The sequence below is a fragment of the Aphelocoma coerulescens genome, chromosome 3, assembly GCF_041296385.1.
Source record: "Aphelocoma coerulescens isolate FSJ_1873_10779 chromosome 3, UR_Acoe_1.0, whole genome shotgun sequence".
NCBI classification, from domain to species: domain Eukaryota; kingdom Metazoa; phylum Chordata; class Aves; order Passeriformes; family Corvidae; genus Aphelocoma; species Aphelocoma coerulescens.
Window position 1 is genome coordinate 34,561,186 of NC_091016.1, and position 16,431 is coordinate 34,577,616.

Sequence of the window (16,431 nt, forward strand, 5' to 3'; positions counted from 1 at the left end):
CCAGCATCCCCAGCAGTGCCGGGCTGCACCAGCCACACCGTGCCACCTGCCTGAGGCCAAGATCATTGATTTTCAATTAAAAAAAATATGCAGTCACGATTCTCTTTCTTCTTGCTCTTCTTCCAATCCTTAAGACATCTTCTGTGAAGGAGCCTGCAGTAATCACTTCACCTTAAATGTGCATTGCCACCAGTGTCAGAGAGCTCGGGCGTGCTGTGGCTGCTCCTGAGGTGGGGCAGGGAAGCTCCTGGACCGAGGGGTGGCTGCAGGAGAGGTGGAACTGCAGCTGCTACACACTGGTGGGGTGTGGGGAGCTGCAGGACAGCCTAAGAAAGATCACACACCTCTTGTGTGTTCCTCATGTACTGTTCTAAAACTCACTCCCATCACTCACTCCCATCTCCCTGCAAACTGGTGCTTTCTCGGTCACTGTTCATTATTATTCAAGTGACTTTTGCTTCTCGAGACCTTTTCCTCGAGCTCTCTGGAGAAGCAGTGTACACGTATCCAGGGCTCTCCAGCCCTTCCTGACAATTCTACTTTCATCTGTGCGTGAAGTCTGCTTTCATATTGTCTCTTTAAGTGCTAAGAGCAAGTGTTTTGATGTTAACTTCTGGGAACGAGCTCTTAAGCTACCACCTCACGCTTAATTACAGTTATTTATTAAGTACTCCAGCATATCCAAGGGAGAACGGAGGTTTTCTCCTTCAAAGGGCTTCTGGATGTGGTTCGTCAAATACTTTCTGCCAAGCACAGCGCTTTTCCTACCCATGTCCTCTTGGACCACGGAGCCCTCTCCCCTGCTGATAACTCCATGGCATGGGGGCCTCCCTCCAGCAGCACAGCGTATCTTTAGGGCGGGGAGTGACTCCCCTCAATTGTTCTCAGGTGACTGCAGCCACCCTGCCCCTGTGTTCAAGCACGCAGCTGGCTCTGCCCCACATTCCCAGCAGGATGAGTGCTGCCATACTGTCCAGTTCCAGGTAATGGCACTAATGCTGCCACTCTTACTGCTGCCAGGTGATGTGGTGGGCATCATCTAACTCTCTTCCAGTCCTGGTGCAAATAAAAGCCGAGGACAAAGCCAGATGCCACAACACTCTTTCCCTTTCTGAAGCAGGGCTGGGTGATGCTGAGAGCCTGGGATGCAGGCAGGGCAGCAGGAGAGCAGTCCTACAGCAGGATGGGCACCGGGCGCCCCTGGCACTGCTCAGTCAGGCTGGCAGCATGCCCGTGGTGTGGCAGCAGCAGCCAGAGGTCCTCCTGGCTCCCACAGGGTCAGCTCTGCAGAGATTCCAGACACCGACAAGGCCAAACACTACTTCAAAGCAGAAACAGCTTCAGCCCACATAAAATGTTCCAGAACAAAGATCCTACCGACCCACTGAGTAGCAGGTCCAAGACATGGGTTGGGAACCAGGGCTTATTAGGAGCGATCAAGACACACAGCTTACAGCATTTTGCTGGTGTAGTCAAGCAGAAAACAGCTTCAGGAGATCCCTGCCTAGGGATGAGCAGGCTCGCTCCTAGCCCCAGAGTACATGGGATGTGAGAGATGGGAACAGAGATCCCACGAGTCTAGTTCTAGACACCTCTTGGCACAAGATGAACAGTCTTATCTTGATACTTGTGTTTGTTTGCCCAGCTCCAAACCTGTTTCAGCAGCATGAGAGCCTGCCTTACCCTGCTCCTGCCTCCTGCAGAGACACCACCTCTGGTCCCAGAAGCCAAAGGGCCCAACCAGGCTCATCCACTCTGCAGCCCAGGGACTTCCCCAAAAGATCCCAGGCAATGCTGCCAGCACAGTCCCAGCAGGAGGTCTTTTAGGGGATGGGAGCCCTTCCCTGAGGAGCTTGGACCTGGATCTTTCCCCAGTGCCCTGTCTGGTAAGAGACTTGAATATTTTCTTGCTGTATTTTGCGAAGTGGGCCTCAACAATCACCTTTTCTTGTGTCAGAGCAGCGGAAAGGATGGAAAAGCTGCCTTAGGAGTAGAAAACCCCACTGCTGCCAGCACCCCCATAGCTCAGCCGAACAGATGCTGAGGACTTCTCACCTGAAGTGCCCATGCTCAGATCATGCAAACAGGGTCGGGCCACAGCCATGCTGATGTAGGGCACCCAGCCCTGTGCAATCGAAGCCTGGGATAGTGGGATGGGCTCCGGCCAGTATCCATGCACTGAGAGTTTCCGAGGTTATTCCCTGAAACGTGGTGCAGGCCAAGTGGATCACCCAGCTGAGCTTATCAGACAGCTCATTGTTCCTGCCTGAGTGATTCAGCCCCACCAAAGTGCTCCCTGGCAGCACAGCACGGAGGAGGAGGAGGAGGAGAAGAAGGAGGAGGGAGGTGTGCAGTGCACACAGATAGTTCTCCTGATAGTGGGAGGCAGATAAGCACACGGGAGTTAATGGCTGAGCTCAGATCTAGTTGAGGCAGTTTGACCTTTCTGCTGGTAAGCCTGCCTTCAGCTGACATGACAGACTTTGACACAAGCACCCAGGGGAATGTGCGGCCAATAAGTGAGACTTACTTTCCCCACCAAGTAATATTGATTAGCGCAGCGCCCGCAGACACGGCTCGAGGCAGCAGTGGGGTTTCAGGGAGGGAGCATAAGAGACAGCTGAAAAGCAAAGGTAAAATGAGTTGCTGACTGAACCTGTAAAGTGTCCTTTCTGTCTCCTACCATAGCGACCTGTGCACTGCTGAAAACCTTGGAAGGAGGGAGAGGCTTTCCAGTCTGGGCAGCAGCACTGGAACTGGGTGGTGTCCCTGCATGGCCTGGCTCATCTCCATCCCGTGGGTGTCCGTGCAATCCAGTGCCTCCTTCCATCTTCCGGAGCCACTCTGTCCTCTGGCATCCCTGGAAAAGAAACATCTGTTAGGAGCACTGATGATTTCTGAGAATTTGGGCACGTAGAACTGAAAATGGACCAAGGAACCATCTGAGCATCTGGGAGGGGCTTCTTCCTCTCTTGCCATCCAGGAAAGTCTCTGCTCCAGCAATCCGTCTATAAAGGATGGCACAGGACTGTGCCAGTGCGTGACTCCAAACCCAAATGTGTGCAGCCTCCCTGTGGGAAGCAGTGGGGTGGCATTCCCATTTGGCTGAGGTCCCCATCCCCTGCAGACCTGTGGACACAGGTCTCTGTGAGCTTGGTGATTCCAAGCTGGCTACAACATTATAAGCCACTATGGAGCAGGGAGTGGTTGGATTTCAGCTTCTTGCTGCTTTGGACATCTTGTTGGTGACATCACGAAGCTGAAACGTTGCTCACGCTGCAGAGAGAGGCTGCCTGGAGTCTGATGATATTTAAGTACCAGCAATACTCACCACATTCTCTGGGACATGAGGTGGAGACTGCTCTTATGCAGTGTTACCTTAAAGTCCTAGTCTAAACACCTCCCATAACCAACTCCTCGCTTGCTCAGGAATAAAGAATGGGGTTTTTGAAAGCAGCAGAGTGACCCAGAAGCCTGAGTTACATACAGTCTTTATCAAAGGCACTCGAAGTTATTTTAAAGCAGTGCACGATATTACATCAACACCAACACCAAGTCCAGGAAAACCTACCAAGTATTTTTAATGCTGAGCTAGTTTTCGGAGGACTACAAGGATGCTCCCACCCAGGATGTTATTGACTCTTTCCACCATGCCCTGCACTTTTCTTTCCTCTGCATTTTTCCACTTGCCACTGTGTACAGAAATACAAGGGAAAAGCAGAGTTTTTCCACCTGAGGTCTCAGAGCAGGACCAGGAGGTGCTTGCTCTGAACAAGTGCCCACCTATCATCCCTCTGGCTAAGATGTCATCCTGGGCTTTGATCACTGGGATCATGGTAGGAACTCAGGAGTTCCTCAGGAGCGGGGACCTGGGTGCAGGCTGGTCCCTGTGGGCGCATCCAGCCCTGGGGGCTGCGGAGCCCCGGAGGCGGAGTCCTGCGCTCCGCTATTGTGCTGGCCTCTGTCAGATCATGCTGTGCTGGCGGTTTGCAAAGCTGTCTATTATCGGCACGTTAATAACCTTTCACAACGTTTAATTACTTGGAAAGGTAATCAGTCTTGCGGTAGTTCTTTAAAAAGCATGCCCATTTCACTTGCTCTTGGCAGAGAACTCTGCTTTTTTTGTCTTTCATTCTCGCAATAAATATGTTACAACCGATCCTGCTCCCAAAGGCAGTACCTATTTGTAAAACAAAGAAGAAGATTGCTCCCTGGCTTTCTGGGTACCAGCCCTGCAGCGGGTGCCATGCCATATATCTCTCCTACTAACACTATCCCGCACTGATTCAGGGACACTCCCTGAGTTTGTGTTCTTAAAATGGATTCTGGTTTTAAGGTGCCTGGTTTGACACTCACAACCAGTTACTCAGGGCCAAACTCCCCACTTCACTGCCAGAGCTGGCCCCGGTGTTGGCTGCCCATAAAATGACAGCCAAGAAGCCAGGTGTAAGTGGCCAGGTCCCCTCTGCTCAGTCACTGCTGCCCTTCGGCCGCCAGCAGCAGCGCCGGCACAGGCTGCGACAAGCTGCGATGCCTGAGGCTGGGGCTGGGTGGAGGATGCAGGAAGACCCAGCAGTTGCAGGAAAAGGACAGGCAGAGATCACCCAGGTGGGTGCAAGGGCTGCCAGGGTGTCTCCAAGGACAGCTAACCACGACACTGTGAGGGTCAGAGGTCCAAGGCCACCAGCAGCCACATCTCTGCTGCATCCAGCACCCCAGAGAAGTGGTAGGTTGCTCTCCTTCCATGCAAGGATGCCACCACTCATGACAGGAGGCAACTTACACACATTGCCTTTGGGCTTGTGACCCTGTGCTGGAAACTGCAGCAACCATGGAGGTTTGGTCCTTTCCCGGAGCCCACTGGCTGGTCGCTGCATCTTCCTGAGGCAGCTTGGAACCATTGCAGAGACACCCTCAGGTTCCCCATGGCTGCCCCTTGCCAGCCTGGTGCAGCCCTGGGAGCCAGGAACCAGCTGGACAGTGGATCTGCCTCGGCACAGACACCCCGTGGGAATTCTGTGGGGGGCACACAGGCATGCACACACCTGCATGCACACCTGCATGCACATCTGCATGCACATGTGCCCACCTGTGAGCCCACGGGGACCTGGTGAGTGAGAGCCTGCTCTGTCCGTGCTAGGGGCTGGTCCTGGGGAGGAGGCACAGCACATCAGGCTCAGGCTCCCACCAGCCAAGCGGAAAGTATTACACTCCATTGATTAAACGTGTCCTTTTCCACTGATGAACTCTGTCCCGTGAGCCAACATTTTCCACTTCAGACATGGGGGTACCCACTTTTGGGGAGAAAAGCAGTAAATGGTATCAGAAAGAAACATTCATGAGGGCAGCAAAAGTCTCTGGCATTTTCTTCCTTTCTCCTTAAGGACAAGCTTGTCAAAGGACTGAACAAAAAGCTTAGGGGAGTTTTTCAAAAGGACTCTCAGTCTGCAAGTAACTCTATGTGGAGGCATTGGTGGAAGCCTGGTCCCAGCCTTCCAGCCCATCCATGCTGGTGTTTTTCTAATATTCTTGGAAGTCTTCACAGGTTTGTTTTCTTTTTTTTTTTTTTTTTTTTCCTTTTAAAAAGCACAGCTTTTAACAGCCCTGGGGCAGAAGGCTCTCGCTTGCTAAATCACAAGGTTTGCCACACTGAAATGTAGGGACGTGCCCGCAAACGGGAACTGGCTGTCTTAGCTTTTGTTCTTGACAGTTTGCCAGAATCCTTAAAACAACAGGAGGAGGTTCAGCCACCTAAACATCCCTGCACTCGCTGGCTCAGGGAGCCTGTAAACACGGGCATTAGCGTATCAGACCCATGGATGTGTTTGCCAGCAGCACGGACAGTCCCACTGCTGGTGCCTGGGTGGCTCTGGGACAAGAAGGAGCAGGAACACCTGGCAGTGCCAGTGGTGTCTCCCGGCATGATGGTGGGATCCCGTGTCCTTGCAGTGCTTGGTGATTGCAGGCAGGAGAAAAGTGTCAGGAAACACCACCCAGTGCTGTAATGTTAGATTTTAGAGCCATGCAAGAGATGATCTGGTGGAGATGCTGCTCCACCAGAGACAAGAATTGGATTTGTATTGATGTAATGAATGGTCACATTTTTCCCCTCCCAGCTTGTTTGAAGAGCAGTGATGAGAGGGGGCAGCAATGGACTGAAACTTGTAGATCAGAAGAGATAATTAGCAAAATGCTACCCTTAAAGAACCAAAAAGCAACCTCTAGTGCAGCCAGTGGTGGTAAATGTTCCTCAGCAAAGACCTTGCCCATGCCATTCCAGAGCTGTATATTCTTACCTAACTTGGACAGCACACCTCAGTCCTCAGCTGCAGAGATACCAAGACTTCTATTTCAGTCACAGACTTGGAGAGAGACCAGGTGCACACCTCAGACCTTGCCTAAAGTCATTCCTTGGCCACCTCACTGTTATGCTAATGTTTATTTAGACTGGTGGGGGTGGAGATGACCTAGTAAGGGGTTGAGAAGCTCTCCAAAGGTGCATTCCTCAGCTGGGCTCTCAGCAGCTGCCTTGCTGACATTTTTGAACCTGGGAGGTCTGGAGCATCTGCGTCCAGGCTCAACCCCAAGGTGAGCGCAAGATCCTCCAACTCCCTTCTGCTGGCTCCAGTTTCCTTCTTGTCTGTCCCAACCAGGTCACTTCAGAGGGATTTAGGATTTCAACAAACTGCACTGTTCACCTCAGATTCTGCAGGGCACAAACTCTACAGCAAGAGTCCTCCAGTCTTCACCTGCAGCTTTCAGCACCAGCATTCCCTCAGGCTCTCCTCCCTAAGTCCCTGCACACCTTTGAATCACTGAGGAACTCAGGAGCTCCAACCTGTCTTTGCCTGAGGTTTGCACCCCTCCAAGGTCTCTCTTGGTAAAGTAGATGGGATGCAGCTCAACTCACACAGCACCTAGGCTTTTCCTCTGCTCTCCCTGACCATCTGCTTCCGAATTTTCACCACCCCCTGGCTCACCCGACTGGGAGGCAGCACCCTCACTCCCGGCTCTGCCTTGACCCCATCACTTGGATGAAAGCCAATGAGCTCATGCAGGTGGGTGCCCACCTCTGGGCTATCTCCTTGAGTTTGCAGATCCCACGAGGTGGGTGAACCAAACCTTCTTCCCTCACAACGTCACGGCATGAGGTTATAAAGTTCAGCTTGTCAGTAAGTAAGCCAGTCCCACCCACGACTTCTTTCCACATAATTATGGTTCACGGATATACCAGGAAAAAAAGAGAGCCCCTGCCGGAGATGCTGACGTCTTTTTCCTTTCAGGTTCAATGGCTGCTTTATTGCGGTCGGGTTTTCTTTCTCCCCACCACCCGGTCTTTCTCTGACTGGAACTGTTCCCCTCCAAAAACATGGTGACTTTTGCTGAAAAGCAATTCTGCCACTTCTGTAGCGAGGCAGCGCTCACGAATGGCACAGTGGTAGTTACGGGATGTGTGGTTTACCTCAAGACGTCACATCTCCTCCCCCTGGAGACATCAGAAGGGTTATTGCTCAAATTCGGCTTCGATTCTATAAAGGAAAAAGGCCCTGTGACTTTCACTAGTACTTTTAATGTTCTAAGAAACCTTCACATTCCCTTCCCCAGGCTGCTTCAAAGGGCAAATAGCTGAGGCACAGATGCTGCCTTTTGGTAAACTTACGCATTCGAAGTGCGGTCTAAAATCCCATGAGTCAAACTGCAGTATTTCCCACCCAGGGAAAGGAACGATTGATTTTGTTTGGGGATTTTTCCCAGGTGAAGGCTGGTCAGAAAGAAGGACTTTGAGTACTGGATTTGCACTTTATGTTCTTAAATACTTTTGGAGAGCAACAGGAGTGAAATAGCTGGTGTGCTTTTCAGTGCCTCTTTCTGTGCTCAGCTGGAAGATGTCCCTGAGGACACATTGCTGAAGACATCCATGGTCTGTGCAGGAAAAGAAGGCACCCTGCTCTGCCACGGCAAAAGCTGAGCATGACAGGAAAGCTGTGAACCAAGAGGCAGGCAGGCTCGGTTGTGCTGGACACAGGTGGTGCAAGGCTGCGTTAGTGCACACTGAGAGAGCTGAGAAAGGAAACCAGCAACCAGCCTAAAGAAAGAATGATGCAGAAGGTAAACAGCTGCCATCACCTGTGCAAACACAGCCTCTCTCATCCCCCTCACAGAGGCAGTGGGGAATGGGGCAGTGTTGTGCAGCCAGCCTGCTGGAGCTGCAGGGAAGGGTGCTGATGATGACACGGAGATGCATTGCAAGTCAGGGAGCCCAAGCTGCTGCTGCCCACCCTGGATTTGGTCCTCTCCCTGGTTGTCCTGGCAAAGACAGCTCCTCTTTTCTTACAAGTCCTCCCAAGGCTTTGACAACTTCTCCCCTCTGCAGACTGTTGTTGAGCTGAACTAGTAAAAGCACAATGCTGTGACTCCTCTGGGTGTGAGATTTTGCCTGTACAGCAGCTGATGTGCTTTCCATGAGCTGTTTCAGCCTTGTGTGAGCCACAGAGAGTGGGGTCTGCAGGCACCACTCCCGAGTGCTGCCCACCTGAAGCCGTGACAATGTGGGGAAGGGCAAAGGTTGCAAAGGGAAACTATGTTGTGGCCTTTTGCTCATCTCAGCTTTGAGAGTACAGCTGTGGTGTCTGACTAAAACCACGACTGAGTTCCCCTTTGCTGAAATAATTTCTGATTTCCCGTGTGCTGCTCAAGGATGGGGTCCCCAGGGGAGGCACAGGTTTCCCTTATCTTTACACAGAGACCCTATGCTGTGCCTGATGAATACAGGGTTTACCCATGGGTGCCTTCCTCCTGTGTGCCTCACCGTGTTGGGGCCTGCCCAGGAAACGCAGCTGGTTTCCTGCTGGCAGCTGGGCAGCACCTCCTTTACCGAAGAGCTTGGCTTGTTCCCCTGCCTGTCACTCCAGCACCAGCCTTTTGGGCTTCTCTGGGAAGGTTCTCACCCGTGGATAAAAGTACTTGTCTAGGGGATGAGCTGTGCCCCTCAAGTGTGGAGGATAAGTCACCCAGCCTAGGTCTGGCAGCAGGAACTGGACACCAATCTCCTCACAGCTGGGATGTGGGATACACACCAGGGAGAGGAAAGTGGTTACAACACAACCAGGTGGAAGATGCAACGAGCATGTGTGCATTACAAGGACATTATCTCCTAAGAAGTATGAATAGGGAAGGAGTTCTTTCAACAAAGCTGCCCCAGTGAGGAAAGGCCAGGGACAGGCACCTTCATACCCAGCACCTTGTCTCTGCTGGGGCTGGCAGGTTCCTGGCATGAGCTAATTAACTCTTCAATTGCTGAGGAAGCTCAGAGGACCTTAATTTGACAGTCACCATAAAAGCATTTTGTCTGTCAACAAACTCTTTCATCCAAGGATCTCAAAGTGCTTTACAAGTATTAATTAAGCTCACCAAAGTAAGTATGAATAATTATTGTCATTGAACAGCGTGGAGAACTGAGGCCAGACTTGCCCAAGAGCAACTGTCAGGACCCAGGGACAGGCATGGAAGGAGGAATTCTCAGCTGCAGTAGCCAGACTGCAAATCCTCCTGCAAAGAACAGCCTCAGACTGCACACTGGCTGAGCCTGCTGGACTCTGCTCAAGGATGTCCTCCCCTAGAAGATCACATTTGAAGAACAGGGGAAGAAAATGTCATTTTCGTTTTGGAATACAATGCAATCTATGTCACAGCAAAAAATTTAGGCAAAAATGACCTGAAAGTATAAACTCCTCATATCAGTGTGTAAGCTTTCTGAAAAAAAGCTTTTTTCAGAAAAGGAATGCTGTTTCTTTCATCCTGTATCCTGTGGCAGTACCTTCTGCTGTTTCATGTGAGATTAGTAGTTTCTGAAAGTAATGCATAATAAATCAGGTGTTGAGGAATTAGAGACAGTATTTAAACACTATTTAAAACCTCAAACCTTCATTTATAAAAACATGCTTACTATTTCCCCTTCTCATTATGAATCTCAGTGCTTGGAACACTTTCATTTTCCTATGCCTCCAACCACCCAGTGTCAAGGAGTCTCAGATCAGGGTTGCTTTGGTTGCAAGTTCAGGTATATTTTTAAGGTGATAAAGACTCACTGTCATAATCTAGTCTGAACCCTTGCACAGCCCAACCCCGAGGAATTTAGCTGTTTACCTTGTAGATAGCCCAACTACTTACATCACATGATTTGGTTAATTTTCATGGATGTATCTGTAGCTGCTGAGTGTCTCTTATGTTTCCCCACCTTCCAAACCCTGCTCCATGTTGCACGAAGAGGCTCCAACACTGGGCTTCTTGTTTGCAGTTTCCTTACCTACAGGAATGTTGTGGGAATGAATACACAAATATTGTGAGATTTGAAGATATCAGAGCAACGGGGAGGGGAGTCATAAATATACCTCACACAGATAATAGCAGCTATAAATTCTATTGCCTTGATCTGGCTTGGCACTGGTGCCCTGCAGAACTCCTTGCTCTGCTCGCTCCTCTCTCCATGGCAGCTTCACTGTTTATTACTGATATAATTACAGCACTATGACGTCTTCTGGACCGTCCTGGATAAAAGTAGCCTTTTCACTTTGAAATAAGCACTTTACACAGCAGTGGCAGTTAAACTGAAGAATATCTGTACAAGGTGTGTGATGGTGGTAAACTGATGATTTGTCTTATGCCAGCACAACTTTCCTGTGCAATTGTCTTTTGGACAGCTAATTGGCCTCTTGAGTTCAAACTGAGCCACCATAGCTGGGGCTCTGTGCCATGAACACTGCCCAGAGCGAAGAAACCGAGTAGGTGACTCTTGTCACAGAGGATCCTCCTCATGGCTGTGCTGGAGGTGATGGGCACTTCTCCCCCCGTGAAGCAAAGCCAGGGGTGGTGTCCCAGAAGGGGAGCCGATGTGGGTGTGCTGTGCGTGGGGAGGAAACATCCTCTGCGTGGTGGTGGCACAGTGCAGCCTCTGCTCCAGGCCCGTGGTCGGAGGAGCTCTTCCTCTTCCTGCGCACTCCGAGGGCCCTCTGCCCTGTGGCTCTGCCAGCCCAGGTCCCTGCCCCAGGCCCCCCGTGCAGATGGTGGTGGAGCCTCCTCACAGGAGCCTCCTCACCCACACGGCTTGGGGGAGCATTCCATTGCTGCTGATCCCCCGGGCAGCGTCAGAGGAAATGGGACAGGCAGGACGGTGGCACAGTTATCGACCGCTTCGTCAGGAAGGAAGAGCCTCTTCTTTAGTCTAGAAACCTCCTCACCCAAGCCATTGCAAACTGAGCTCGATTGAGTGTTTCAGATCAGTGTTGCCTGTTTCCAATTACATCTGAGCACATTTCTGCAGAGAAGAGCCAAGGTCTTGATTTATAGGCTTTTGGGCAAGAGAATGCAGTGTTTTTCATTATCTTTATCTCTAAATCTGCTCTTGTTACTTGTTGCTTACAACAAATTTACAGAGTCTAATGCAAAGGTCTTTTGTTAAGGTTTCCTACACTCAGATGCTAAAATCCTTCATTAAAGCCCAGGCTAATTGCTTCTGCAGATAGACAGGCCCATCCATTTCACCTTGCTCAGTGTGCCCTTGGGAAGGGAACACACATTTTGGGATACAGAGGTGGGAGAGCTGGAGGCACACCTGGGGCTGAGCCTGTGCAGCTCACCTGCACTGCCCTCCCACCCAGCCCTGGCCACGGCCGGAGCCTGAGCACCTCACAGGCGCTGTGGACAGCGGGAGAGGCAGCCAGCCTGCTCCTGCACCACTCGCTCTGCACCAGACATTCCTCTGGCTGGATTTTCTGCTGCATTGGCTTCCCACATATTTATCCTGACATCACATGGGCTGGGGCCCTTCCTGCCTCTGCCCAGCAGGAGTTTGCTGTGTAAAAAAAAGTCACTTTTAGAAAACGATGTCTTCTGTGGAAGGAAAAGGCTCAAATGCAGCAAGAAAGAGTTTTATGAGCTTTGCTTCAATACTTGTTGTGCAACATCCTTATGGGATTTCATTATTTATGATTTTATCTAACTACTGCCTATGCCTAATAGCTCAGAGGTGCTGTTGATTAATTTTTTCCAGGTCTTTGATGTACCAGCAATAACTTGTCCATGTTGTCCTGTGTCAGTAAAGTGGAAATTGCTGTGCCACAGTCAAGGTATCATGAGGTGGCTGAAGCCGGAACAACTGCCTGTGTCCACTGTGGGACCAACGTTTAAGGTTTCCCTGCGCCACGCTCTCCCCGCTGGCACTGCTTGAAGGAGCTGTAATGAGTCAGCTCACTAAAACAGAAAAAAAAGAATCCAACCAAAAAATGCTGCTATTTTTTTTTCTTCTTTAATTTCTATTTTTTTTTCTGGGTTAGTGAGTTGAACTAACTCCATGTGACCAGGTATGCACTAGAGCCGGCAGGACGATGAAGGGAGCGATCAGGCAGCAAGGAGCGGCAAGAGGAGGAAGAGGAGGGAGGAGGGCAAGTGGGGGCAGGCTGTAAGATCATCTCTTGATACCACACCCTACGTATGGACACTGTCAGTCTAATTCCTACGGTACTGGTTCCATCCTTGATGTTGTAATCTGTTTCTGTGAATCTTTTCAATTAGGTAGTGATTTATTGGTTAGTGGGGTGGGTTTGGACATCCTCCAGCAAGAGACACGAAATCCCTTACCATGCTGAGCTCTGTCCTATTGCCTGTGATGCAAAGGCATAAAACTTTTCTCCAGGAAATGATTCTTTTTCAAAATGATTATAAGATTATATGACTAGACTGTTGTGTGATGTAAACCTGTCTGTTCCGAAAAGCTTTGGTGTAGTTACACCACTTACAAAAGGATTTGCTTCAAAATTTTTAGCTGTCCCAGCACATTAGTTGCTGGTTAACTGGAGGTCTTCCTGAAAAGAGTGCATTTATCAGCATAAATGGACTTGTTTCTTCCCTTACGTAGAGGTTTTCAGTCTGCCCAACTTAGAGTGTTTGCCAGTTCAAAATTTATTATTTCTTGTCATCACTTCTCTTACAGTCATCACCTCTCTGGTGTTAGTCCAATTCTGTGGATTTGTCAATCACCACCACAAAGAAACACAGAGCCAAAATAAACCTGGCACCGCTTTATTTCTGTATTACAAACGTACTGGCACAAACCTTGTCCACAGAATCTCCTATTTCAGCAAAGTGCTTGAAATCCCATTGACTTCAATTAGTAAGCTAAGCAAGTGCTTAACTGCTGTATTTGAACTGGGGCCTGAAGACCATACCTTGGCCAAATGGATCTGTTGTCTTTTTTTTTTTAAGTTATGCTTTTAGAGGAATTTCCACATTTCAGTTCAGTCAAAACACCAAAAATTTGGATGAGATTAAGGAGAGCTGAAAGTTGATACTATGTTGTCTTCTGGCATCATTCATTTACAAACTGTTTGTAGTCACTTAAGCATTAGGGATTCAAGGAGAGCGAATGAAAAAATGAGATGTTATGGGCTCAAAACTTGGGGGGGCAGGGGGGAAGAGGTCTTGCTCAGCAAAATGACACAAGGAAGGGATTAACTGATGCATCAGAAAAATGTGGGCCACTATGAATAGGCTTTACTTCATGGTAGCTGAGGGTGTCTGGCAGTTCTACACTACACACTACTCCTGTTCTCCCTGCACACAATTACATGGGCATATCAGTGTAATGCATGGTTATTACAAAATAACCACAACCTACTAGGAAGAACATTTCATGCTTCTCAGTTGGACAAGGCTCATCTGGTCTTAATTTTTTTTTTAAGGAACATCTTCTATTTTAAGATTTCCCCCGTTTAGCCAATGGAATCTATGTTAATTTGACCTCTATTAAATCAAATTTTTTCCATTATTCTCTCTGGTGATCAAAGAGCTCTGGGGCAGCTTCCTGAGAGGCCAGAATACCTTTCTGCTGGAGCAGGCCAGCTGAGCAGCACCATGCAAGTTCTTCCCCACCTCCTTGCTGTTGGGAAAGAGGCTTCCAGTCCAGCCACTCGCCCTCAGCCCCAGACCCACGTACCTCCCTCACCCAAACCTCTCTCCCAGGCGATCTTGTGCTGCCCACTGGGAGGTTTTGTAGGAGGTAGGGCTATTGGGCAGTGCCCCTTTTCCTACTGGGTTTGGGCACCTTGCTTGGAGCTGAAGGGGAATCCCAGGAGCTCTGCTGGCATGATGGCTCCTCTCCACCACATCAGAGCTGTGGTGGCAGCTTCTTTGCTTCCTTGTTTTTTGACAAGACTGGCAGGGACCGGTGCCTCCCACAGGGCCCATTCCTGCAGGTGACCAAGAGATGGGTGCTGAGCACACCTGGCATCAGCTGGAGCCTCCCAAGAGGCAGGTGAAGAAGTGTCCTGGCCCTGGGTGGTGCCAGCCAAGGTGGGTGATACTTGCATGGTTGACAGTGAGCTCCAGGGGAAACCCTGCCTATTCCCAACCAGAGTCTAGAGACTGCCAGCTCTTAGCAGTAGTCTGAAGGACTGAAACCTTGCACCCAGTGACTCAGGGCATGGCCATGCTGGTGATGGAGCGGGGTGAAGAGCCTCAAGTTTCTCAGGGAGGGCACCACCTTCAGCCTTGTGCCATTCCTATGCTGCCCTCCTGGGCCCGTCCTGGCGATGAGCTGTGGGATGGGATGTGCCAGCTTGGGCACAGGCCAGGTGGCTGCAGAGACAGAGCAAGGGCAGCAGGAGCCTCTGCACTGCCTTTCCTGGCACATCTGCTCCCAGGAAATGCCAGTGGGACGTGGCAGGAGAGACTCAGGCTGAGGACAGAGCCATTTCCCACTCTCACAGTGACACTGGACATGGCTTCCCCCTGCCCCAGAATGGGTGGGAGCAATGCTGCTGGCTGCAGCACGGCTGAGCCTGGCTCCTGACCCGCCACGGAGCACCCTGGACAAATCACATCCTTGCTTTCTGCCTCAGTCCCTTGTTTGTAAAATGGACACAAATACTTCACAAGGGTGTTGTGAAACCTAATTAATTAATTAATACCTGTACTGCACTTTGATGTCCTCACATGAAAAGTCCTATATAACTACAAAGCATTTTTAATGTTATAAAGCAAGAACTTCTTGCTGTCTTGCCTTGGCAAAGAAGCTGATTAGATGTTATCAGTTCTGCTGCTCACATGCACAGAAACTGCTGCAATGGGGTTTGGATTCTGGTTTGTTTTTAAAGAGTCACATAGGATGATGGGAAGAGTTAATTTGGCAGTCTGCTCCCTGTGACTTCAGGGAGTGGCCAGAACTGGCTTTATATTTTCTGTCAACAAAATCAGCTAAATAGCCCCAGAAGAAAAAAAAAAAAAAAGCCACACAAAAAACCAAACCCTGACATATCTGTGCATACAGGTGTGTCCTGATGACACCTGCAGTAACTGGAGCAAAAGGCTTTCTAGCCCAAGCCTGAGGAAAAAGCTGTACCACAGGAGCACCTAATCCTGCATTTAAACAACTGCATACTGCTCACATTTCATAGAGGGCAAGTGGCTCCTAAGCAAGAGTCTGTTTGGGCCAAATCTCATTGCCTGTTTCTGTCTTTTTTGCTGTTAAGACTGTCCCTTTTGCAGTTTTACTACTTAAGTGAGGAAGACCCACCCTGTGCAGTTGGGACTGAGGAGCCCTGATTCTGCCCTCATCACGAAATGTGTGGTACTGTGATGCCAGAAGGCACCATTGCAGAGCCTGTGCTTTAATCTGCACTCAACTGATAACCAGTGTTAAGAAGCTGCACTCTATGGTCCTTCCTTCAGAGAGCTCAGTTATGTCAGTGTGCCGTGGAGGGATGAAAGTGCAGCTTTTAATGTTAAAATTCCCAACAGACCTGTCCTGCACTGCATATAAAATGCACTAATAAGTTAATGACAAAATACAAACACCTTGACTCCTGCAATTTAGAAAACGGGAGCCAAAGGAGTCTTAATAATCCTGTTTTTCTTTCCCAAGTAACACTGTAAACTTTCTGCATTTCCTTGACCTTGAAGAGCAATCCTGCACAATTCCACATACTCGCCTCCACCTTCAGCCCTTACAGCACAAACACAATACCCAGCAGTGCTGTTCCAGGCCCACAGCAGCACAGTGCCAATAAGCCTCTGCTCCCTCCCTCTCTGGCTGCCAGCACCCACTTTCTCTCCCTTCCCTGAAACCTAAAACTGGCTGTACACCTGGACAGTGTCATTTACTACGATGCACAGGTAAATACACACATGAAGCACACTGTAAAGGGCTTGGGTTCCTTGTGTGCTGTCATTTCCAAAGGTTGCCTCAAAGCTTGGGGATGCTCAGAGCTGCCAGCAAACAATAAGCAATTGCTCACAGGCAGTTGTTTCTTTTTTTTTTTTTTTTTTTTAATTTTAATGACAACTTTTCCCTGTGCTCATGGGGACAGCTTTTGGAAGACAGCAGGATTCTGTGTGCCACTGCATCTGGCAGCACTGTGCCTGAGCTGGGTACTCCCA